We start from the raw sequence: 24461 nt of genomic DNA, 5'->3' as shown, positions 1-24461 counted from the left end.
TCTGCCCCTCTGCCCAGCAGTGTCTGCACAAGGCAGGGTGTCTTCATTGTGGGCAGATTATAACAGACTACCTGCTGTCATTGCAAAGTTGTGCAATACCACTACTGCTGATTAAAAATCTTTTCTCATGTGAAAAGGCTAAATACATAACAGCGTTATGATCATCTCAAAATACCCTGTTTTAGCTTCTTTCAAACCTATTCCTAAGTATTTTCTTTCTCTTGCTATCTCTCAGGTGGGTTTACTGTGACCACTGGTTCATTAGGTGATCCAAATTCCTTTCATTCTGCTTTTCTGAGTCACTTAATTTGTTTTTACTCATCAGATTTCAGATTGGAAATGGGGGCTTCATGGGCACAGTGCCTGTAATAAATTGTTTCTGGTTACTGAGTGCCACCATAACGCAAAAAAATAACAATGATATAGCTTAATTAATTAATTAATTAATCTGAAAATGGACTGAAATTGAAGTAATAGTTGTTGTAGATTTTTTTTCAAATATCAATAGATTAAAAACTCAGCTATTAAGAGCAAAATGTAGCATTAGTAAACAATTTTAACATTTTCTTCAGGATTTTTTTTGGGGGGGAGGCCGAGTTAGAAACAAGTTAACATGTTGGTTTTTTAGCTTACAGTATCACACAGGAATACCTTCAGTGCCTGCACCAATATTTTGATGACCTGTAACACCCCAGATTTGCATAGACTGCATTGTATTATTTGCAACTTTTAAAGAAGAGAACATTCATGTTTTGTACAAGAAATACCCAATAGGCACAGGGTAGGAAGGCATTCTCATCATCACTACTCTTGGCACTTTTCTAAGTTACATGTTCATTAACAGCCCTCAAGATACCCTAGCAAACAACACTAAAACATAACAGTGATCCAGGTGTCAGCCATTCACTCCTACAAGCCCTAGGTCAGTCCAAAACACTTCATGGAACTTTAAGATTAAAAGAACGCTCAGTCAGCCTTCTAGATAAACTTTATATTAGAACAGCAGAAAATGTTCTCCATGATGACTAGAATCTTCCTAACACAAATTAGCCATGTACTGCCTGTACTGCCTCCTTTCATTAGCATTAATTTCTCTAAATCCCAGGACTGCTATTTATTATATTGACTATCCCACCAGAGACAAATCTAATACTCAGTTAATGAAGGTGCATCAAATGGCATCAAAAATAATAGAAATAATTTTAAGACTTCAAAATATTGACTAACATACCTGAAGAATTTTGTTAACTTTTATAACAGGAGCTTCATCATTTACTGCAGTAAGTTACAAATACAGTTTGGGGCAAACTTTGTTTCCACAACTCCATGTTATTTACTATCACAGTAAAACTGTCCATCAGTTCTTCACTGTCATCATGAACATAGTAGATTAATTCTTGTTCCACCTGAAAAATACAACAAGCTGAAAAACTAAGGAGGCTAGAAGAAAATATATCTCACATTGAAAAATACTCAAGTCTAATCATGCCCCTCTGTATTTATTGCACGAACATTTTATGATTTCTAAGACTTTATTTATGCTTATGTTAGTAAATGGTGACTTATGATACTATTTTGTTTCTTGGAGCTAAAAGACTGAAAATCAGTATATCATGCATATACTCGCTGCCTTGGAGCAAAGACATGACCTAAAAAAATTACTTGTTTTCCACTTTCTTCCTTGTTCAATTTACACACCATATCTTCCAGTCTTTTCAAAATGTACCCACAGCCTTATGTCATCCTACATTTCCAGAGTATCTACAATGCTGCCTGAGAATGAGTGGCCCATCAATCCACTGCGCTTATCACAGAAGCACACGAGGAAGTGATGTGGTTCAATACAAGGTACTCTCCCTCCCCACTCCAAATGACCAGCTAGAAACTGCATAAAGATGCTGGGCTCAAGGCCAGAATAAAGCTCAAACTCATGCATCTCACCGCCTCCCACAAAACCCCACAGCTTTCAGCAATACAAAGAATCCATCATGATTACAGTAAAGCGAATCTAAATGTGTTACCTGTTTTCTGGTAAATGTGGTTAACTTTATTCCAGGAACATGAGAGTTTTCAACATACCCATGTTTTGGTTGCTCAGTTAAAATGAATTCACAGCTGAGTCCTACAAAATGTCTACTAGAAATTTTTAGATAGTCTTCCACCAGGGCTTTCGAGCCCCCTTCAATTACTGTGAAGTTCTGAACTTCCAGTGGAATGATTCTGGGGATGATGTCTACAGAGATCTCTATTCCACTCACTGTTTGGACACCGTTGGTCACATCCAGAAAAAAACGGTCCTCTAGTTGGTTAGAAACTGTCTGCACATACTGGACTTTGCCCTCGTCGACATCTTGCTGTGTGAAGCTCAAAACTGGCCTTTGGTCAAAACTGAGATAACTTTCTTCCAAGGAAAACTTCTGAATGTATCCATGTACTGGAAGCTTTCTTACTGTGAACACAATCTCAGATGGAGAACTGTTTTCATGAACAACCTTAAATTTAGGGAAATATCCCAAAATTATTCAAATGGAAACAGGAGAAATACTATAATTCTCTGCTGAATTTTTCACTTTTAACCCTGGGACTGTCTACCCAACTAAAATGGCATTCCTTAATTGAGTTGCACGGCTCCCAAAACAATACAATACTTTGAGCAGACACGTACTAAATATATGTGACCTAGGAGCCTTCTGTAACCACAAGTATGTTTTGTAATTTTGAAAAGGAATACACTGAAGAATTAAGTAATGGCCTCAGAGCTATAGATCCTGCCTGAAACAAGGATTTGAGCAGCACAGCAACGTGCTGTCAGAGCCCCCTCGTGGTGGTTATTGGAAGGCTACCCACAAACAACGGGCAGGAAAGAATTAACTAAGCAGAAACGGCCTCCGGTTTGTGATCTGATGTTTTTAAAATTTTGGATGTGGTCCTCGAACAGTTTTAACTGTGCTAGCTCCAAACTGAATGAACCAAAACCGTTTCTTCCTTGGCAGTTCCCACCAGCTCAACTAAGAACAGTACATGAAGTACCAACAATTGTTAGAAGTGAAACAAATATATACATGCAGCATCCCCAAATTCTAATTTTTTCAAGCACCAGCATATAACCAGCATATAAATGCAAAGATTATGGGCAGCCTTTTTTCTTTAACATAATCAGTTTTCCTTCCTATAAATGGAATCTTGCTAGTGTCAGTATTTACACAATTAAGCATCCAGAATGCAGTCATATTAGTGGTAACCAAAAGGAGTCAAAGAAATGAAGTCACAAACTAAAGACACTGCAATGGCTGAAAAAAACAGTGAGGAAAACTTGCAACAAGATTGGAAGAACGGATAGCACAGTTAACTTACTTGCAGTTTGCCTTTACTGATTTCAACTAGTTTTCCTTCTTCAACCAAGAGATTGTTTTTGTTTGCAACCCTTGGTAGCTGCTGCTGACTTTCCAAATATATGCAAACCTGCACTTCAGCATTTAGATGGACATCTCTAGCACAGACTGTAAAGTTGAATTTGTCAATAAGGTTGTTGCTGTCATCATGCCTGTAGGTTACATGCCCCTTTATCAGATCACGCTGAGTAAAGGAATCCATCAACAGATTATTTACATATATTCTTCCATATTTTGGGAAAGAGAGTATCTCATATGTAAGCTCATGATCATTTCTTATGTCTTGGTTTGTAGTAGCACTCAGGTTAGCTGTTGAAACAGTTTCCTCTTTCCCATTTTGAACCAACAGTCCTGTATTATTTGCCAGCCTAACATAAGGATCAGTGGCATTAACTTCCAGAAGCAAAGAAGTATAGTGCTTGCCATCTGTCACAAAAAGAACAAAACACCCAAAATCTGCACCACGGTGTAGAAACAGGACTTGCTTTTGCTCCAGGTCCGCTTGTTTGAATTGGTAGAGTCTATGCAAAGTATCATTTGTTAGCACCAAGTCCCCATTGGAAATACCACGTCTAATATATAGCAACTGTCCATCATCAAAATCAGAATCAGGATCATGATAGCAAAGATCTGCCAAAGTCAATAATCACTGCCCATTTCTCACTATGTTAAATATCGTATCAATCACACGTATTGGTTTCTCATCATTCTTCAGCTGGACAGAAATGTTGAATCTAATTTCTACTGACAAAGGTTCTACTTCTGGATTAAAGTTTGCCCACTTTCCTGACTCTCTGCTGGAAGCTCTGACAAGAAATTCATCAAACACTGTCTCAGAATCGTCATGCACATACATAAGGCGGTTATTGGTTATATCTTTATTAGTGAAAGTTGTGAGATTGTCATTATTCTCAGAAGGGCCTGAAAAATCAATAAGTTTTAATTTCCCATGCTTAGGAAACTGTATAACTGTATTGGAAAGTTTTATTATTTACTGTTTGCACAAACAATTTCGTGCTCGTTATTAACTCTCCTTCACCTTCAGTAACATTAAGGCCATTGTTAGTCAAAATAATGTTTCCAAAATCTGATTTGATGTAGACTTCAAAGTCATACAAATTTTATTCCAGATACTTTGTAGAAATTAGGAATCTAAATGAATCATAGTTGTCTTCATGGTATCTGCTGATTAATTCATATGCCACTTTTTGATCAGTAATATCTTTTTGGCTAAAGACTGAATCTTTTTTCAAAGGCTGGTCATTAAGCAGTATCTGTCCATTTCTTGGTAGAGACAGCAATTTAAAATGAAGCTCATCTTCAGGTATTTCTAGATCTGCAATAACAGCAAAAAGATTATCAGAATTCAAGTACTTCTTTTTTGACTTTTCAATTTCTAGAGGACTGTGTTTCAATAAAGTGAACCTTAACCATTTCACTTTGGAAATGTATGCTCTTCACTGATTCTGTTTCCTACACTAACTTTGAATTTAAATTGGTCGGTAACATTTTCCAGCTGAATTTCTTTAGAAGTGCTACAGTATCTCACACGGCTGCGCTGAAGAGAGCGTTGATAAAAACAATTGACTTGCTTCCAGTCCCCCCTTGAATGCTGCCTTTGGACTTGACCAAACTGAGGTGGCTCTGTGATTTCGTACTGTATTTCCAGTTCCTGGCGGACAGCATTTGTTTCAACTGCCAGATGCCTAGGTGTAATACCTTGGAGTAGATTTATTCCTGGGTTGTTGACAACTCTGTAATCCAAAGGAACTGCCATGACACGTAACACAACAGTGTTGCTCACCTTCTCACCGTCACTTGCCCTGAGAACAAGCCTTGAGTTCTTGACACCTGTGTGGACAAAGAAAACAGTACCTTAAGTCCTCATTAGAAAAACTAGTAATGGCTTTTCCAGGATGCTTTGAGTTTTCTAAAAATCCTGCATCTGCATTCAGATTTCCAAGGACTGAAAGACCGAGACCCTGAGAATCTGTATCCTTATCTAGAACTTTTATCAGGTCTCTAGTCAAACGTTTCTTTGAGTTCTCTAAGAGAAGCAGCAAGTTTTCCTCAGGAAGTGCGATCTCAGGTGCATCACTTACTGGAATGACAGTAACGTTAAACACATGTTGCTCATTTTCTTGAAAATATGGAGGCATGATCTTCTCACTGCTGGTAGAAATGGAGAAATTAAAATAATCAGAAGTGTCCTCAGAGCCATCATGGACATAAAGAATCTTCCCTTGCCACACATCTTGCATAGTAAATGTATTTACCTCCCGTACTGGTCCAATATTTAGTTTCAAGTCTCCCTGAGAAGGTGGTTCCTTTATTTCAAAAAGAATTTGTAACTGATGAATTCCTAATTTCTCAAAGTCTAAGCTGACCTTAATATGCTTAGATTCGAGTGAAGCTTGTCCACCCTCTGGCACAATCAAGTTACTTAGAACTAAAAGGTGGCTCTTACCTTCCTTGCCCAGAGAGACAGAGCTTTCATGAGAAATGGCAAATACTGGGGCTGTTTTCACAGGAGGGTTCTTTACAGCCATCTCTAAAGAAAGATTCATATTAAAAGCACTCTGCATTTCACATTCAGCTGAAATGTCCTTAGTTACCAGAACATTCTTCAGCGATTTCTTTTCTGAGTTGGTTTTCAGGTTTCTTAAGCAACCTTTGAAGGATCCTCCTCTGGCATACTTCCCAGATACTGAGATTAGCTCTAATTTAACCACTTCTGATCGTATGCTGTCTTCTACACCACCTACAAAGAGGGATCCCTTCAGAATTGGCAGCTTACTATGGAGAGGCAATGATTTTTTCACAGTTTCTTCATCCAACGTCAGCTGCAAATATTCTGCAGTAAATTTCAGCTTGATGTAGTGCCAATGACTATCATTGACCGATCTACGAGAAGAAAGATGGGTTCTATGTCTATGTTTTCCAACATAAGCTTTAATTAAACCATCTTCCATTTCCATTGCAATGAAATCTCCCAATTGCCCAGGGTGGTAAAGCAGCAAGCCACGTGCAGCTGAGGTTTGCAATGTACACTCGAAACTTCCCTCATCGTCCACATTCCATGATGGGAAAGAAACATAGGACCTGGAACTGAAGAAACTAATGGGTTCTTCTTCACCCACAAAGAATTCATCACTACATCCCACCGAAACTTCATGGATGATTTTGAAACCAGGAGAAGGTCTCAGAGGCATCAAAATGTCTCTGTGGTTGAACAACACATCATCAATACATCCTCGGAAACTGGGTAGTGCTCCAACAAGGTAGGGAACATCAAGTTTACTAGTACTACCTATGTAGAATCCATAATTGATGTTTAATTCATAGAGAATTCCAGGCATTTTTGCACTAGTTCTATCATGTTTATCAATTACCAATGTGACATTATCATGTTCATGATGTAGTTCAACCAGGCTAAATCATTCAGCTGAGATCTTTGCTGAGAATGCAGAACTCGTTCCCCCACACCAAAGTTAATTCTCAACTGCAAGAGATAGAATTTTAACTATCAAAATCCAAAGTTGTGTTTTTCGCAGTCGTATATTAATATATGGTTAATACATTAATTTTCACACATTTTCATACTAAACACATAATTTACAAAACATAATTGAAAAAATAAAATCCCACTAAAGTTCTGTGTAGGTTTACTTGCCATGACAAATACGACCTGAATAACTCCAGAAGCAGGAATGGACTTCTCTGCAGTTCTGTGAGGAAAAGCAATCCTGAGAACCCAACTGACAATGATCTTTCAAGACCTTACCTTGCAGAAAAACAATTACTTGGATCCAAACGTTTTTTATGATGCTAACATCATCAAATCTGAAATTCTGCCTTTACTGAATGTCATGCTTTGAACACAATCACCTTGATTTTAAAATCTAGATATCTCAAAGCCTATAGAGATATAACTGTAAGAAATAAATACCATATTTTGAAATTATCAATTATATTTTGTGATTTTTCCATTTCTTTAAACAGAAACTTTGAGACTTGATATAGACAACAGCTTAAAGAAAAACACTGAGCAATATAGGCTACACATACCTTTTTAGGTACAGTTATAAAGCATACCTGTACATATCCTGAGTGTACCTCCATTAAACAATAATCTGTCTTCCCAGCTGCAAGAAAAAGCAGTCCCTGTGCCTTGCTTGTTTGAAACTGCAACTGTAAAGATGTCTGAGAGGATACCTCTGCCATGATCAGCTCTACAAAGCTATCACCATAAAATGATACTGAAAGAAATAAAGGAAAATAAACAGGAAATTTAACCTCTCTTTTTCTTATCTACAGCTAAATGTATGTAAAGAAATTTATATTACTCTCTATAAACTTAAATATGCACAATTTAAAATAAATCTCAGATACCAAATTCACCAGTCCACACAACAAAATAAGAGCCCCATGGCCATACCAGTATGGACAAAGCGTGAATACAGCCCAGTATTCAATCTCCAACAGTGATGACTGAGAACTGTAGAAGCAGTGCAATTATATTGAATAATTTCTTTCAAATATTCTTTTCTGCCTTGACTGTAACATCAGTAAGCTTTCTCATTTGACTACTCAATGCCTTTACCATCCCCATAACTACTATACTGAACAACACAAATCCTAAGACCAAAGCCTCAAAAACTCTGCTAGTAACTTCCCTCTGACATATGAAAAAATGAAATCAATCATTTACCCCTCCTCCTACTTAATCCATTACTTAATATACAAAGCCCTGTACTCCTATTCAATGGCTGTTCAAAAGCCTCTGATGGCAAATTTTATCAAAAGCCTTCTGAGAATCTAAATCTTAGATGACTTGCACACCCACGTCAAGAAAGCTGCAACAGGTTTGTAAAGCAGAATCTACCTTTAAAGAAATTGTACAGACTCCTCCCAAGTTGATCCTACTCACTTGTGCATCTTCTATCCTTTGTTACAGTATCTATAAATTTGACAGGTATCGATGTCAGGTTTACAGACCCCTGGTCATTCTTGTTTTAAATACTGGAATAAAATCTGCCACCATCCATGCTTCAGGTACCCAGGGAGTTAAAAGCATGAGATCAGACATCACTCTTAGCAAGCAAGTTATTTCACCCTCAAGTTTTTTTAGGTCAACCCCTCTCTTTCCCTGCCTCCACCCCAAAAAAAGAAATTTCAGTTTGGGAATCCTCCCAGTTAGCAGCAAACACCATTTAATTTAGCTTCTCTGCAGTAGCCATGCCCTTTCTGAGTGCTTCTTTTATACAGATAACTTAATCAACTGGCTGCCCAGACCCTCAGCAGGGTTTTTATTCTTGATGTACTTAAGAAGGATTTAGTAAAAGCTTTGACTCCTTCAAGCTGATCCTTGACCTTTTTTATTTTTTTCCCCCAGATGTGTCTATTTTCAAATTACATCTGCTAGGGTTTATGATGCTTCAGTTGTGTTTGGACACAACTCTGCAAGAACACCACCAGCTAAATATTTATTTTGCAGTTTTTAACTTCATTCTGAAATAACTTCCTCATTTTAACATAGTTCTTCTGAAAGTCAAGCCTAACTGCAAAGGACTTTTGAGGTTTAATTGTTCCAGTCCCTACATTAGCTGTCCCCGTACTGAATCTAATACACCCTGATGACTCCTACAAAGTGTGGCTTTAACTCAGACTGTGTACTGGATTCTGCACAGACTACCAAATCAAAGATCTCATTAAGCAGCTGATTCATGAAATAATCATTAACAGTATCTAAAACTTTGCTGTAAGATACATAAAAATTCTAGGTAGCTTTCCCAAGAACAACATTCAGTAAACCCCACAGCCAAAAACTATGTAATAGCAAGTTATATAAAGTACCCAGAGAAACACAGGAAAAATCCTCAGATTTATCCTCAGAAATACACGTATTTCTTCCAAAGGAGGAGTCACCGCTGTGCTAAGAAAAACTGGTTCCAATTGGAATCAAAAGGAATTCTTCCTCACCAGTGTACTTCTAGCTCAAAAAAAGCTTTCATCAAATAGCTCTAATACACTTTACAAGTCTTACATAAAATTTATAGACTGCAAGAACATATGCCATCTGTTGTACATAGAAATGTTATTCTGTAGAGTCAATAAAGACAGACCTCCTCTTTAAAGCGAGTATTGGAATAACAGAACTATAGACAAATCCCCAGTATAAGAAACGACTAATAAGTCAGCAAACAGGTTAAATATTTATAATTTTTTATTTTGTGCTAAATTCATATTTTGGCAGTGCCTGGGACTGTCACTGTACTATTTAATGTACAGATGGACTATAGGAGATTGTCCCTACCCTATAGAACTGTAGATCCAGTGTCACAGGTAAGGAGTCCCCTGATTCCCTCCTCAGTAAATGATGCACAGAGATACTGTCTTCCTGTTCTGGTTTCAGCTGGGATAGAGTTTATTTTCTTCCTAGTAGCCAGCATAGTGCTGCATTTTGGATTTAGTAGGACAATAATGTTGGTGACATGGTGGTGTTCACCCTAAGTTAAGGACATTCCAGTGTCCCATGCTCTTCCAGCAAGCAGGTGCACAAGAGGCTGAGGGAACCATGGCCAGGAGAGCTGACCTGAACTGGCCAAAGGAATATTCCATACCACAGACCAACATGCCCAGTATATAAACTTGGGGACAGCTGGGCATCAGTCAGCAGATGGTGAGCAACTGCATTGTGCATCACTTGTTGATTTGCAGTTTTACTTCTCTCTTTTTGTTGTCTCCTTTTTCAATACTATTATTACATTTTACTTTGTTTCAATTATTAAACTGTTCTTATCTCAACCCACAGGTTTTACTTCTTTTTTCTTGATTATCCTTCCTGTCCCACCATGGGGTGAGGGACTGAGCAAGTGGCTGCATGGTACTTAGTTACCAGCTGGGGTTAAACCATGACACTTCCTGAAGATCACAGGTAGCACAAGCCAGCTGTCTGAAATAACCTGTCCTAATCAAAAGAAGACTCCATTTTCGTCAGCATCATAGTAACATCAGAACATCAGTATAACGTTATGGGTACAAAGAGGTTTCACCTTCAGAAGACAGACCACTCTCCTCACCCTACTGAGCCTCCAAGAAGCAGTTACGTTCATTCACGTTCATCCTTGCACCCCCACAGAACTGGCAAGTAAGAGATTCCATTAAAATTTATCAGTCAAGTTCCTCAGAAATTAACAAATTAAATCAAAATCTTTCACAGATGTCAATATCCTGAAAGTTTTATTATGATCACTATAACACGGCCCCCAAATTTAGTTAATTTCTGAATGAACAGTAATGATTGCTGATGGAAATTGAAAATTACTTTTAAATACACTACATTTTCAACAGACTTGAGTATGTGCGGAAAAAAAATTGGATTTTTTGGGAGGCAACTGAGCAGAAAGATAAATTTATCTATGAATTATTAAGCGCAACTTGGAATAACTAGAATGAAGCTGCAAAGTCAATATTTTGCAGTGCACCACTGGGAAAAAGTTTGATATTTATACTATATATAAATTCCCAAAAAGGAAAAAAGAAACATAAGTTAAAGCTTTTGCTTTCCATAAAACTCTTCAGAGTCAGAATCCATTACTGCAGGTGGGGCAGGTAGGCATTGATCCAACACTAAACGAGATCTTGGGCCAAGACCACCCACAGTGCCTTGACATAATTTCTGCTTCTGTACCCACCAAACGAAGAAGCATGTTATTACAGTACAGGAATCAAGTTCCTCTAGAACAGACACTTTTAGAATGCTTTTTGGCCGAAACCATGTTTTGACTGACCTCAAATTTAATCTGGTGATTTTGAAACAGGGTCATTTTGTCATGGACCATCTGACATTAATCACATCATTACAGAAAGTATGTGCAGTTCAACCAGCAATACCAGCCTTTAAGGTCCCTTGCTGCTGGAATAGGTGAATTCAGCATGTCATATAGGGAAAGATTCCTCTGCAGTGCCTGGGCAGATAGCTTATTCTGTAACACCTCTGGGCCTCAAATAAAAAAGACAAGTGAAAGCAGCTGAGAATGACAGCCAGATCTATGTCAGTTATTAATGTCCTGTTATGGACACAGAAATAGATACACAAAGGCTCAAGAAAATAGAGGCACAATCACTTGGGATGCAAATTTAAAAATCTGCTCAAACTCAGTTACTAATTTGTGGTCCCCATCCCTCTCCCTCCTCCCTTACAGCCAACCCTCAACGCTAGGGCTATAAATTCTTCCCGATATTTCCATCACAACAGGTAACATTTATACGGGAAGTGTAAGTTTTGAAAATTGTGTTTCAAATAATATCACTGAAGATTCTCAACCAGCTCTGTCCACAATATCTTTCTTTGAAGCAACCACAAGAAATCAGGCAGGCATAGTGAAAGCCTTCATAGTCACAGAGCAAAAGGTTCTTCATTCATCACTTAGTGGTGGAATTTGGTTGACATCTTATCTTTTTGTTCAGCTTTCATTCTCTAGTGCTAAAAACGTTATCAAATTCAACCAACAGCTACACCTTGAATAATGTTTCTCTTCTTTCTGTACTCAAAGCACAAAGAAATATAACCCTCATCACTCCTCCATCGCTGAAACTAAAAACTGTACAAATGTATCTACAAGAAACCAAGCTCAGAGTCACTACACAGCTAACATGAGCAATGCACATGGATAACTCTGTCCCCCATCTTGGGGCAGCTTTTGTCCCTCCATTCTCAAAACAGTTTTTTTTCATACCTTATATTTCTTCTGTACTAACAAGTCTTTTATGGTGCTTCAATAAGAGATGGAGGGGTTGTACAATCTAGACATGAAGGCACGTTTCCAAACAGTAAAAATACGTTCAGCTATATAGAAGTATAGCTTGAATCCTCATTTAAGAGTCCTCATGCACTAAATGCTAGGTAAACAAAGAGATAGCTTGAGTCCCAATAGCTTCTGCCATAACTAAGATAAAGCATGCAGGTCTCAACAGATGAAGATGCAAGTCTGATCTTTATTTCCCTAAACCACAGGAAAAACAGCTTGTAACCTTCAACATAAATAAAATAGAAAGACTGTCCCTTGGGATAAGATTTGAGTGATGGAAACAAGTGTTCAAAACCTATAAATACCAAATAGAAAGCTGTTGTGATATTAATAACTTTAAAAGCCTTGTTTGTTATGACTGTACAGCACAAGTGGAGACAGATCAAAAAGAGAGAAAACATTAGTGAGAGAGTATCAAATTCCAGGTACCCTATGTAACAAGCTTTTATAAAAAAAGGCAGAATGATTAAAGGATACATTTGCAATTACTGCATGGACTCACATCCTGCACTATAAACATGCCTAGAGCTTTACCATAGAACCAAACCATTTCTCTAGCTCCTTCCCACTAAAACAGCTTTGCACTCAGGTCCAAGGTTTCAATCACTGCACCCACCACATGAACAGTTGTCAGTCCTCTCCAAGGACAATTCCCTAGTGTACAGACACTTCTACAAAAGTTTGCAGCTTTAAAATGTCTCAGTTCTGTGCTGAGTAACTTAGCTGGAATCACTAATCAGAACTGACCCAAAATGATTCTTTTCACATGCTGCAAGTATCTGTTACAAAACGTTGTGACTTGTACATTTATTTCCCTATCTAGCTGTATTTCTTGCTTTCATCTTGAATCTGTCAGTAACATGTTTGAAATCGTTGTGAGTATCGAAGAATCTCAAATTTGGATTTTGGAGAAATAGATATTGAGTTCTAGCAATTGCATAGAGTTACTTTAAAAGTAACTAGTTTATACTAAAGTTTCTGAAAAAAAACTAAGTGCTCTCATAAAGATGCTATGAAGATAAGAGAAAAATTCATTAACTAACTGACAAATAATTCTTTCAGGCAAAGTACCTTACATGGGTAACATTCCATTGGAACTTTGGAAAGGTCTGCATAATTGTCCTGGGTTTGGCTGGGATAGAATTAATTTTCTTCTTAGTAGCTGGTACAGTGCAGTGTTTTGGATTTATAGCACATTAGTGATAAAAATCACTATTTTTAAAAATATAACCCAAATAGCAAAGAAATTGCCATAGATTTCATGGAGTTGTCCAGAGCAGCATATTCTGGAAATAAAGATGGTCAGTCCTGCTGATTCAAACCTCAAGAAACTAGCAGTTAAAAAATGAAATTTGATCGCAATTACTTTAAGTAATTTCCTACTTGCTTTTTTTTGTTTCTGAACAACAGTGAAGAAACAGATTGGTAGCTAACTTTTCTCAAGCTTCTGACTGAAACCTGACCTCATGTCAGAAACTCTTACAGTTGGCATGACTGCCCATTAAAACTAGATTGAATGGGCTTTAAAGTCCTAACCAGAACTTCAAGAGCATGATGACTGTCCTTACACTGGTGTAATCCAATGCTGGTCACAGTCCTGTATCTTACAGTGAATCTCAATGCCTCTCACATTTGCAGGAGGAAAAAGTGAAACTCCTTTCAGTCTGATTCAGCATAAACTACTATTAATCGCCTGTGGAAAAAAAGCTCCAGAAAATATACGCTTATAAATAAAAATGCACTCATGGCTTCTTTTTTTTTACTTCACAGCTAGTTGAAACTATACTTAGAATGTTCTTTTTTTTTTAACACAGTACATGCTGCATCACAAATATGATCAAGTTCAACTGATGAGACTGAAAAACACTACTAGTACCACAGAATTCATAATATGGTTGGCAAATCTTACACTCTCCAAAACACGCTGCTGAAACTTCGAAAAACAGGAGTTTGGTTAATGAAGCTTTGCAACAAGGATAAAGAGCAGAAGAAACAAAAGAGGAGAAGAAACAAAAACAATCAAAATAGGACATTTCATAAAGAAAAAGTACTACGTCCATCTTTGTTGGTAGCAGGTGACATCAACAGCAGGGGACAGGACACGGGAAAAATGGAACTGGAAAAGGAAGCTGTCAGATGCATTGAGAATGCCCTTTAAGGCTAACATAACCATTATTCAAAAGGGAATTCTCAGGGTTGATTCACACTTTGTAAGTGTACAATTTAGTGAGATTTTCTGGGTAAAAGAAATACTATCAGGGTCTGCAAGCCTCTTTCACCTTGCAAGCCTCTTTCACCTAAAATGTATACAGTGAGGAATAACCTTGTGTTGCATCTACAAATGCTTTACACACCAGACAAGATGATGTTTAAAGGTCCCATCCAACCTAAAACTTTCTATGATTCTACGATTTCCAGATAAAAAAGACAGTCCTGTAGTTAAAGCACTGAACATGAAACGAATGGAACTGATGTTATTTTCTGGTTCTATAACATAAACTCACTGAAAACTGAAGAATTGGGAAACCCACTTAACACCTAATTTCAGTCCGCTGTCTATAAGAAGCAGTTGGTCCTTTTTTTTCCCTTCCAGTCTTCAATTGGTTTTTCTTCTCACTAGATTATCTCTGGGTAAGGCTATAGCTATAATAGCACCTGGAGTAAAAGAAAAGAGCTGGAATTTAACCTCCAATTAGGCTCTCATTAATTTCTGAAGAACTAAAAACTATTTTTTTAAAGTTACAATTAAATATTAGTTTGTTTCTAACTAGTCTTCTCATCTAGTGAAACAGACACCACATAATCACAGATCAGACACTCAATATTTCTAAAGAAAGAGTTATGGCAATTGGTTCATCTCACATGGAATTGAAAAGAGCATGAAAGACCACATTACTTCAACTGCTTGATGATCCATTATGTTAAAAAGATATTTAAATAATAAACTCTACTAACAGTCTTTGATGCTCAAATTATAATTTACTTCAAGTTGTATCTCAAGAAGAAATACAATTCCCAGCTAAAGTTTTTGGCTGTTCCAATGATTTTGGTGACTGCCCAGGCCCTGCAACGTAAGATGCATCACCAGCAGTGAGGTGACTGGCATGTCTTGGCACATCTGAAAAGCCAAGCATAAAACAGCTTAAGTTGTACACTAAAAAGCAGATACCTGCAGTTACCGGCTGACACTTAACATCGAGACTACTGGTTCACACCCATGCCAGAGCAGGGGAAGGAATCACAGGGAATGTTCTTGCACGTAACATAGCATATTACTTGTGACATATTACAGGGAAGGCATCACACGGAGTGTTGTTGGACGTGCCTTAGCACTTTCCTCATGACATACCACAGTTATGACTGGGGTCGGGGGACGGGATGGGGGAAGTTTTCAGCCACGTGGCTTGGGTTTTCCTTGATTTTATTAGAAAGTCTAGCTATGTCAAGTCACAGCATCTCCACAGCGGGAGGAGCCCGCACCGGCGCGGGCTCACAACGAGCGGCCAGGCTCGGCCTTCCTTCAAGGCACAGGGACATCACGCTGTCACAAAATGCCCCCTGTCCCACCGTCGGCAGGGCCCCGGCATCCCGCCCCCGGCCGAGCGGCTGCTGGCCCGGGCACCGGGCCGGGGCAGCGGCCAGTCTCCGCTCGGGCTGCTCCTTCCGCGGGGGCACCGGCGACAAGTGGCTCCAGTGCTCCGAAGAGCCCCAGGGCCGCCCGGCCTGGCCCGCCCGGGATGCCGCTCCCCCTGCACCGGAGCTGCGGCCGGTCGGCGCCGGGCCGCCCCTTCCCCCTGGCCGCAGGTGCCTTCCGGCCCCGCCGCGGCCCTACCTGCGAGAGCCGCCCGGCGGGCAGGCACTACCGCCACCACCGCCACCACCGCCACCACCGCCACCACCGCCACCACCGCCACCACCAGCGCGGCGGGCGCGCCGTCCATGCCGGAGCCGCGGCCCGGCCGGGCACCCCCAGCACGGCCCAGCCCTGCGGAGCGGCGGAGTGTCGGCGCCCCGGCCCCGCGCTCCCCAGCCGCTCTCCCGGAACGGCCTCCTCCCTCCTTCCCTCCGTCCTTCTTTCCCTCCTTCTCCTCCTTCCCGCCCTTCTCACAGCGCAGCTCCTGCGCCGGCCCGCCCCCAGCTCCAGGAACATCGGCCGGGCATGGGACACAGGGTAGCTCCTTCCTGCAGCTTCGGCTACCCCCACCACGGACGGGCTTGGCCCTCCTCAAGGCTGTGGTTGAATCTGTGCTTCGGAAGGGACCTGCCTGGATGTACAGCTGTTGCCAGTCGTTCAGCCACTTCAGTCTCCCTCCGTGGCCTGCCTGTCGCAGGGGGAGGCTGCTCTGAGCTATCCCCAAACCTTCCCCTCTTCTGGCTGCAGCCCCCTCCCTCGAAGTGTTTGCATACCGTCCGTAAAGAAACACATCGCTTTGCTTTAGGGAAGAAACATGTAACAGGAAGTCCAACCAATGGGATCAGAAACTGAGATGAGTACAGAATCACAGAATCAATTAGGTTGGAAAAGACCTCTGAGACCCTTCAGTCCACACTATGACCAAACACCGTGTCAACTAGATCGTGGCAGTAAGTGCCGTGTCCAGTCTCTCCCTGAACACCTCCAGCCAATTCCAATATCTAGTCACCCTTTCTGTGAACAAATTCTTCCTAATGTCCAACTTGAACCTCCCTTGGTGCAGCTTAAGACTGTCCTCTCATCCTGTCACTAGCTGCCTGGGGGAAGAGACCAACTCCTACCCAGCTACAACCTCTTTTCAGGTAGTTGCAGAGAATGATAAGGTCACATTATAACCAGGACAAGACCTAAATTAGAAAAAATTATGTATTTCACACCTCATCACTGGTGTCCTGTTCTTGAAAATACAGTTTCGGTTCAAAAAATGTTTTATAGAGCACACTTGAGCCACTCATGTATAAGCCTTTACTGTACTTAATTCAAATATGCAGATATGCCTTGAGTTACATAAGTCATCCGTTCCAGGAACAGCCTTGCAGTCATGAAATTTTCTCTGATGTTATCAGCTGGCAGGGTGCACTGCAATGTGTCTCAACAGGTCCATTATTTTTTTAACTTGTTACTCCCTTACACATAGGACCGGAATTTGTGACCTGAAATTTGACACTAAGTAAGCAGAGTAAAACTGAGACAATATTCCAAAACTGCAGAAAGGAGAAAAAAGGTTATGGCATGAATCTTTTCTCTGTGTCAGCTGTCTGATTCTTTTCTTCCTTTGAGGTTTACAGTCACCATTTAGTCTAGATTTTCCCTAGAAATTTTTGGCAAGCTTTGCTGTCTATGTTTTTAGAATAATGTATGTGGCAGGAGAGGGGATCTGCGCCCAGAGGGAAATCGTGGGGAGTGATCTTCCCCCAGATATCACTTAAAGGCTTTACTCAGATATCACTTAAAGGCTTTACTAAAGATTTCCAAGACAGCAGCCTAGTAAAATTCATTCTCTTCACACGGGCACTCAAAGAAGATTTGTGAAAACCAACAGGAGGAGTTGTAAAAAGTGCCGACGCCTGAAAGACATGAGTCCAAGATGTGAAGGGTAAAAAGAGAACTTAACATGGGATAACAATTTATAACATGACAGGGACTGGAAAAGCAGATCTCCACATGTGCATCAGCAAAACTCTGTGCTGCAGTAGGGAAGCCTGGGGAAAAATTTTGCCTTGGCATCATTCATGAATTACATGTGTCTGATTTAACATATTCCTGCCCTGGACAAAGACTTTTGCTTATACTTCAGAAGGAACAGCATCATTTGCACTGTAGGCTTTGAGAAGTAGTAGTCAAAACCATATTAGGAAAATATACTGCAGCAATGTGCTTGAATGAGAGGCAGAAGGTAGGTAGGTAAATGGGACTATCCCAACCATACCAGGTGTTTTGGGGTTAAATGCAGAAACAGCGGGACAGGGAGTGCAAGAGCCCTGGTATCACATGCACTCCTGATGAGGCCACATGCAGCACGCTGTGCAAGCCAGGGGGCACCTGTGTGCTGCACCGGGTCACCACCTGGAGGTCTGAGTTAGAAAAGGGAAGAGAAATGAATAATGTGATTGGAGGTATCACACTGGATGCTGAGCTACCAAACGTTTGTAAAAAAGAATAAGCCATATTTTTTCAAATACCTTGTGATTCATGGTATAGGACAAAATTTGGGAATATGATGCAGTTATTTTAGGGTATGTGAAACTTAAAATCTATTCCACATTGTAGCTACACCAATGCAGTCACAAAAACATAATCAGTCCCTAGTGAATAACATAGCAGTCACTGAACTAATATTTTCCTTAAACACAGTAATCTTTTTTTTTTTTTAGCATGCTCATTTCAAAATTACCTCTTGTCCAAAGAAAGGCAATCTGCTCTGACACAGGAGAAGGAATGGACAGAGCTGGGATTGTTCAGCCCAGAGAAGAGGAGCTTCAGGGAAGTCTTACCAATGTCTATGAACAGGTGATGGGAATATGTGAAGGAGAGGGAGCAAGACTTCTCAGAGGTATCCAGTGAAAGTTCAAGCATAATTAAGCACAAACTGAAATGTAGGAAATGGCATTTAAAAACAAAAAATATTCCTCACACTGGAGATCAAGAACTAAAAGAGGTTGCTGAGATAGGCTATGAGGTCCTCATCCTTGTTCATATTCAAAAATTGAGAGAGCACAGCCCTGAACAACCAGCTGTAGGTGCCTCTGCTTTGAACTGAGAGGTGAGACAGTCTCCAGAGGTGCCTTCCCACCTCAGCTGTTCTGTGATGCCATAATTTAGAAATCTTCATGGTAATTTAGAACAAAATTAAGAGACTTCTGAAAACGGAAAAGTTTTCAAAAGTTTTCTTCTTGAGAAAGGCCTAAATAGCTATAACTTTGAGTCACATTTTCTTAAGTCATTCAGGATTTTCCAACCCTGAGTCCTGCTTGCTTTCAGCAGGACTTAGGTTTCTTTAAGAAGTGTAGATTTTTTTTTTATTTTATTTTTTTAGTTTTTGCAGTTTCCAGATTTCTGTGGTTTGGCTTTTTAATTTTTTTTTCCTGTTTGACTTTTATTACCTAAGGATTTATTATGTCTTGAAAGCATACCAAGATTGTTTCCTCTACAAAAAAAATTCCAATCATTCATTCAGAGAGACAGAAATGCACCATAGAAAATATTCCAATTTCTGTTCTTTCTTCCACCTCTGTAGGATGGTTCCAATATGTCAGCTGCATATGCAATAGTTGACCTCGGATATAAATAAGTTATGGATGTCATCTCATCAAAAGCAAACACAAACCTTCAGTCTATATAGATCCCCAAAGATCCTGTTTGTAATGACACTAGAGGGAGTCCTGACACTGCAAGAAAATCTTTTTCCTGTGACAGTTCCTTAAGTAAATAGTGCCTTATAAATGAAAATGTTGTTGAAATAGAGCTTCTGAAGAAAATGAAGGAGCCATTCAATTCATATGAGATCAGACAGTATTTGAACTCTAAATGCCAAGTTTGCAATGATTCATATATAGAAGTGAATTTTAAAAAGGGCATTGTTAATAAGGATTTTATTTTTTTAGTAAAGAACATATTTAAAGTCAGTATTCAAATTAATCTCTACAATATTGTTCTGATAATTTAAATTACAAGGGACCTGTTCTACAAAACCTATGCTCTTCTTGTGATCTCTGAATACTTAAGATAGACCATGTGGCCCTGAGTTTTCAAGTTAGACTTAGACAACAGAATTTTTACTGAGGTCAATATCAGTTCAGCACTCAGGACCTCTTTTTCAATAACGATAGGTTCCCGAAAATGCGCTGGTGCATCCCACAAGGTACTATGATATGCTGGTCCATGCATGTTCCTAACCGTGTTAACAATTTTGAAAATCATAGGTGTCTGAAAGAGAAATTTGCATGCACGCAGGACTAGTGGTACTCAGTACCTCAGAATCATAGTTTATCCTATTTGCACTGGGATTGGGAATACTCATTGCGCTGTGGGAGATCATAACATTCAAGCCTAAAGCAAGGCAAGGCACTATGCTCTGAATGAAGGAGGATCCAAATGCAAGGGATACAAATGCTTCCTTTCTTCCCCTTGGTGGTCTATGCCTCAAACGAAGACCCCTTAGCCTGCTTCATGTATTCACCATATTCTTGTCCCTTTCAAGGTTTCCAGGAGTGAGTGATCACCTCTTGCTCCTTTCCTGATGCTGAGTGAGCTCTATCAGAGAACTCAGAGATTGCATTCAGGAACAGGGCATGTAGGAAATTAAAACATTCCCTTTTTCTGGTACAGTGGCATAGCCTGAGAGACTCAGTATAGGAGGCTGCAGCTGCTACTAGAAGGAAAGGGAAAAAAATGGTGGAATGATACTGATGGGTAGTGGTGCCTTTTACCTGCATGGCAATAGTGTGTCCTTGAGATCAATCTGTTAAGTTGCCAGCCCAATGGAGATTCTCAGTGCAGGAATGTTACCAGGGCAAGAGGAAAATCACAGCTATGTAAGCAGGCCAGATACCAGATTTCTCCCTTGAGCTCTTCATGGGGTAAAAGCTTAGGCATGTTCATCCTTCTTTTTCCATCTGTGGATGGCAAGGCCCAATTACATCAGTTTGCAGCTGTGCACATCTACAGGCTGTGCAATGAAGGATCTGCTGTCCTCCCCTGCTGTCTTCATATTTATACCTGGATTGTCATGGCTGCTCAATTACACTACTAAAGGCTGCTCTTTGTAGGACTCGGGTTACAGGAAAGATGGTGGATGAGGCATCCTGGGAAATGAAGTCCCGAAGTACTCCCACACATGGGCAGTGAGAAGCCCTTGGTCAAGGGAGTCACATGTTACTTTGAGGTGTATATAAAAGATATTGTCTTATTTGAATAAAGAGGATTTGGTGCTGAACCCCCAACTATCTAGTGGGGTCTGTGTAATTTATTTACCTATTATATTAATACGCCACAGCTCTTTCTGCTAAAGCAATAGAATTTTAGAAAAAGCAGACTCAAAGAAGCATGAGTATATATAAGATGCTGCCACGATGTAGGGTCTACCTTATTCCCCATAGAATATGTGCTAGCAAACATGGGACACTCACCCTGTGATCTTTCCTAGTCACAGGTCAAACTCTTATAATTTCCTGACAACACAATTCCTTAATTCACAGAATATAGTATATTACAGACTTAGTATATTACCCACAGAATTAGTATATTACCCTCCATATTAAGTATTACTGAAATCAAACTAGTATTATTAAAACCAATTTGGGAAGTGCACCAACCAGTGTGGTAGCCTTTTTGTATTATTATGTATATGTAGCATTTAGCTTGTATTATTTTTGCCTGTTTGTTCACTTTCATTATGTGGATATGTGGTTTTTTACCCCAGGTATTTACTGATTTACATATATGCAAGAACTTCCACACTGGCCTTAAAAGGAATGTTCTTTTGCCCCGAATTCAGTGTTAAGTGTTGCACTTTAGTGTCTACTCATCTGCAAATCTGTATGAAAGTCTCAGGTCATTTCTTTCAAGGGTTCCTATTTAAAACATCCAATTCCAGAAGCTTCCAGAAAGATAATATGTCAGAACTGGGAGTCTTGAAACCGACCTTCACCCCTGTCTACCAAAGCAAAGCAACTGTCAGTCAGCCAAAAGTCCAGCAAAGGAAAAACAGAAACACAACTGCAGCAAAACTATGCAAGTTATCTTTCCACAGGGAGGAGACTAGAATTTGGCTTTTGTACAGGTCAAAGGAGACAGAGGAACTCAAATGGATGCTGCTAAAGAAAATGCTTTCATGCCCCTGGCTTCAGTACACTGAAAGAGATAAAGCAACTCCCTGGAAAAGGGCTTCACTTTCATGGCAGTGATATGTGGTCTTTCTGAAGACATTTGCGGAATTTAAATTCTTAGGTTTTAGTGAAAAATATGCTCTCATTCCGTGAAATGACTGAGTTAGAGATTGTGTAGTGATCAGACAATTAAGCAGCTCATTTCCAGGGAACATATGTCAGAATGCTAAATAAAAGTAGTTAAACAGAAAAAATACTTTTATACAGTTTTGAGTTTTGATGGTTTTTTTAATGCACTGTTTTGTGCAGTTTCACTAATCTTTTTTGGCTTTAGTAGTTTTTTATGCACTCCTGCTGATCAGAACCTTCATCATTGTTGTTTGTAACTCAGTTCCCTTTGGTTAGACCATTTTCATCTAGAAAAACTACTTATATTCCTCCACACTAATCTGTTTTTCTTGTTTGCCTGTGCAAATGGTTTGGATTCTTCCAATAATGATAATTCATCTTTCTTTCAGCGAGTGAATCCTGGATCAGTGAGAATTATCCTCCGTGTCATTGTTATTGTTCTGGTTGAGAATCTGGTAATTTTTCATACGCTGTCTTTGACATCACTAGAAATTAGTGATGCCTTTACAACCCTCCTGCTCTGGTACTCGCATGGCTCTTATTCCTGCTGCCTATATTAAAAGATGCATTTGAAAACGTGTTTTGTATGGCTTTGCTTTTTAGATTAATTATCATATTGTACCTGTAGTAACTTCATACCATTTCTAGGCAGAGAAGTGTCTCTTTCTCTAAATTATTACCCTCTGTTGGTATCTGAACTGGATTCCTGTCTTGCATCAATCTCACAGAGATGCTGCTGCACTTGCTAAATTTCCTCTGGCTCATGGTAGCTATCTTCACAGCCTTCACAGTTTTGACTGTTTTGCTCTAATTAAAGCACTTGAATTAGAAATAATGGGAGCCTCTCTTTTTTTTTTTTGTTGGCCATGGAGATGGAACAATGCTGGTTGTGGGTGCATAATGACATGCAATGGAAGAAACCACCTGAATCATTAAATTCCACCTCCAGCTACTGCAAACGCTACTTCATATCACTTCATTATCACTTCATAATCACTGTTATTCATTTTTGAACTCTACCTTAAAAACATCCAGATGGCCTGGACTCATCCCTGTCCTGTACCTGATTCCATTTTTGCAAAACTGCCCCTGAACATGATTGGGAACTACTGGTTTTCAGCTGAAGTTCTTTATGGGCAGTTGATACCTCATTTGTACTAACATTGCTTTTTAATCTAAATGGTTACCAAACCCTTGGTGCTGAGCTTTTTCCTCAAGGTATTTGTAGATGGCATTCTTTTCCTATCAGCCCTGGCTGAACAATCCTGGCTTGTCTATCTAGCCTCCTCTTACAAATTATGTTCTTAATAGTCTCACGGGTTTTTTCAGCCTGCTCCCTTTCTGGTCTGAACAGAATAATGCACAACCACTTGGATCTGATCACAGAAAGGCTTTGTCTCACACCTTTCCCTCATTACTTCAGATGGTCTGTCTCTGCCTTAGACCATAGACCAGATTGTCAGATGCAGGGGAGACCCATTTACCTCACACCTGGCAAAGGAGGGGACAGCTACAACAGCTAGCACAGGAGATGGCTGTCACCATACTGCTATCCAGAGGCCTCAGCTTTCTCCTTTTGTGCTGCCTGATAGTGACCTCTCAACGATGGCTCAGACCCATAGAAACAGCTGGCTTAAGGCCTATGCTCCCCATGCCAGATGTGTGGAGCACAGATGGGATTGTCATGGACGTTGTGTCACAGCAGGATTTACCACAACTCTCACTGCAACCTGGAGTCTGTGTAGTACACAGTATATTGGGTTCACTATTGTGGCTCTTTAATGCCAGTAATTTGAACATTATTCATTTTATGCACCTTTTAGAAGTTGTGTCCTCCAGTTTTTCTCCTATCTAAACAAGTTGCCTCATTGCAACTTTTCTTGAGGACCCTCTGCCAGTTCTCTGTTGCTCCATCATTGTCATTTATTTGTCTGGAAGTGCTGCTCTTCTCCCTGCATAGACAGTTTGGAATCAGTCCCAGCCCAACAGTTTAGGAAATTCGTCTGATGAATAATCAGAAAAGAGTGAAATGGTAGACTAGATGAGATAAGCTAGGCTGCAAAGGGAGAGAACTGCCTGTAGGTTTTGAATATTGTGGTGGTGTGTTTCTGTAATGGTTAATAGAATTAATATTTTATATATCGTGTAGGTTTTGCCAGAGGGTTTGGAAGAAAGATTGGGAGTCTGGGCTGTTGGGTTGGCTGTTAGGTGCTTGGAAGCATTGCATTAGGGAAAAAAACTGAGAAAGTACAGGAGAGATTTTGAGTAAAGAGGATATCAAAAAGACCATCAAAGCTGATGTCATTGATGAAGCAGATGACACAAC

General features: G+C 39.8%; 1 pseudogene; it reads right to left on the bottom strand.

Moving 5' to 3' along the window:
• Positions 1–16146, bottom strand: part of LOC127478575 (chondroitin sulfate proteoglycan 4-like) — a 37925-nt pseudogene extending 21779 nt beyond the window's left edge.
• Between the last annotated feature and the right edge of the window lie 8315 nt (positions 16147–24461).

This window comes from Manacus candei, unplaced genomic scaffold (assembly GCF_025592945.1).
Source record: "Manacus candei isolate 608988 ecotype Guabito, Panama unplaced genomic scaffold, ASM2559294v1 h1tg000061l, whole genome shotgun sequence".
NCBI classification, from domain to species: Eukaryota; Metazoa; Chordata; class Aves; order Passeriformes; family Pipridae; genus Manacus; species Manacus candei.
The sequence above is the reverse complement of the archived record's forward strand: the minus strand, read 5'-3'. Positions and strand labels throughout refer to the sequence as shown.